Raw genomic sequence first — 2537 nt, 5'->3', positions numbered from 1 at the left:
GTGTGTCCAAGTATAAGGGGTGTAAGCATGCTTATGTAGGCGTTCAATTAATACATATATACTAAATGATATAATGCGCTAAGCGGTATTGCGGCTTTTACCGTGCTTGGATTTATTTTTTTTGTTTTTATCCAGCCAATAAAGTGTATTTCTATTAGAAGTTTTATATCAGAAAAATTGTAATTTAATCATATATATTTGCATATATTAATTTCAAGGAACATAATACGCTCTTTCGGTATTCCGTATAATATGTTTCGCAGGGTGTATGTATGTGCATTTGTTGCTTAATAGCCTAATGTCTTCTGCGTTTTGTTCTTCTTCTCATACTCCAGCTGGCTACCCCTCGTGCTGTTGATTTGTTTGTAGGTATGTATATTTGTTTTACTGATCGCGCCCGTTTGTTTCGTTTTTTGTTTGTGTTATTGTTAGGTGTTTTTTCTTTTCGCGCCCGATTTATAGTTTTTTGTATTTGTACAGTTTTGTATATTTTATTGTTATAACCTTATGTTTTTTCATCGCAGTTTTGGTTTTTTTGTCTTTTTGAAATTATACTTCTTATACGAGTTCGGAAAAGGTTGCGATAGATTCAGGTTGCGCAACCTTGCTCAATATGAATCTACGCAACCTTGTCTGCGAAGATGTTCGAGCAGCAAGCGAAGCGGTGACAATCGGCGATCGTTTGCTCGTTACCAACAACACAATGTTGCCATGCTTATGCTGTTGTTGTTTTTGTAGAACAATGTTTCAATTTTTGGTTGGTGACATATTCAATTAAAAATAAATTCTGTTGGGATTCGAACCTACGTACCTACGTGCTCGTCGTAACTTTTCAAGCGCTTACCACCTAGACCACCATTGACACTTGCGTTGTCCTAATTATGGTTTGGTTATGCATGAATGAAATATACAATGGATCGCCGATTGTTACCTCTTTCCTTGCTGCTGCTGCGCATATGTATGTTTGTATGCTTGTGCATTATTGAAGTTATGCTTCTTTTTCTTTCGTTTGTCTTTCATTTCTGCGAATTTTCAACTATTTTGCGTATATTTTGGTTGAAATACTCTGCGTTGGCCGTTGAAAAATTAAGGCTATACTTTACAGGATCATTTCTGTAGTTAGTCTTCATTTACATTTTTTGGAAATCGACCCGCAATGACGAAGTATATCATTTTATCTGACAGCGTGAGGTTTAAAATGTTCATTTCTAATTTTGTCTTGTGGCATATTAGAAATGATGTTTCTTCGAAAATCGTTCACTTACAACGGATAAAACGACTTCTGAATGGTTATTTTAATGAATAAATTCCTTTTGGTTGAAATGCTCTGCGATGGCCGTTGAAAAGTTAAGACTATACTTCTCAGGATCATTCATTCCTTTCATTTCTTCAAAGAAAGTAATGACATTTAGAAATATGCATATTTGCATTATTTCGTTGTCATTTCCATATTCGTAGCAATAGAATTTCTATGGCATAAGTAAAGTAATGGCCGCCGATTGTCACCCCTTGCCGCTGTAGCAGCTTCGCCTACAAACATGCGTAAATATGTATGTCTGTATACGTATGATCGTGAATACAAGTTAAGAAATTTTATGTTAATTTCTTTCAAAAGAAATTTTATTTATTACTTGTTCGTTTCATTACAGAGCTAAGACTAAAACTTAAAAATTAATTTACTTAAAAACTAAGCTAAGTTGCACTGGCCAACTGCTGACTTTATGTTGTTGCCGATTCTCCGAATTGGCATATTTGGGTTGCGCGTGTTGGATTTCCGCTTCACACCGAAAAATGAGCTTTTATGCTGATGAAAGCGCCTGGCTTTCGCTGTGGGAAATATTGTGCAACTAAAGATGCATTTCCGCTATGCTTTACTCATTATTGCTGATTACGCGTTATTACTTTTATTTAGTAATTGTTAATATTTGCCATGTTAACACTTCCCCTCTTAAAAGCGATCGTCCCGAGAGCCTATCAAAAATAGGGGAGGTTGTTAAAATTGATGTAAGTATTTTGATCATTGGAAAGATCTTTGATCTCCTTAAGGTCCAGGCTTGAAGATATAATTATTCTGTTTTGGTGCTTTCTCCAGAATTTTCGAAAAAATATTATACCGAGAATGATAGTTGCAACGGCTCCAAGTGAAAGGGAGCTATTGGATATCGTTGCTGTCTTCAGAAGATTTATTCTTCGTGTGTTATCAATGTGAAACTCCTTTAAGGCCTGGAGAGAAAGTAATTCAATTCGATTTCTTTCGATTGGTGCTAGTTGCAGGGCTGCTGGGATTGCCGGCAGTTTACCCAAATCGTAATTAATGTAAAATTGATGATTTATTTTTAACGTTCAGATATGAAAATTATTAAGGTGTGTCCCTGATAAATTTTTCTGCATTCCGTCAGCATCTATTACCCCTTGAAAGCCATTAAGTAATATGGTGCCGGGTTTTACTTCTTCGATTTGTTGGATATGTTGGCCGTTTGTTAAAATGCAGGATGAATTTAGGCTATTTACTACTCTAGGTATAAACTACTGGCTAG

General features: G+C 35.6%; 1 pseudogene; it reads left to right on the top strand.

The window, feature by feature from the left end:
• Positions 1 to 1088: 1088 nt before the first annotated feature.
• LOC126766610 (small nucleolar RNA U3) lies at positions 1089 to 1291 on the top strand (annotated as a pseudogene).
• Positions 1292 to 2537: the final 1246 nt, after the last annotated feature.

The sequence above is a fragment of the Bactrocera neohumeralis genome, unplaced genomic scaffold (genome assembly GCF_024586455.1).
Source record: "Bactrocera neohumeralis isolate Rockhampton unplaced genomic scaffold, APGP_CSIRO_Bneo_wtdbg2-racon-allhic-juicebox.fasta_v2 ctg1875, whole genome shotgun sequence".
NCBI classification, from domain to species: domain Eukaryota; kingdom Metazoa; phylum Arthropoda; class Insecta; order Diptera; family Tephritidae; genus Bactrocera; species Bactrocera neohumeralis.
The sequence above is the reverse complement of the archived record's forward strand: the minus strand, read 5'-3'. Positions and strand labels throughout refer to the sequence as shown.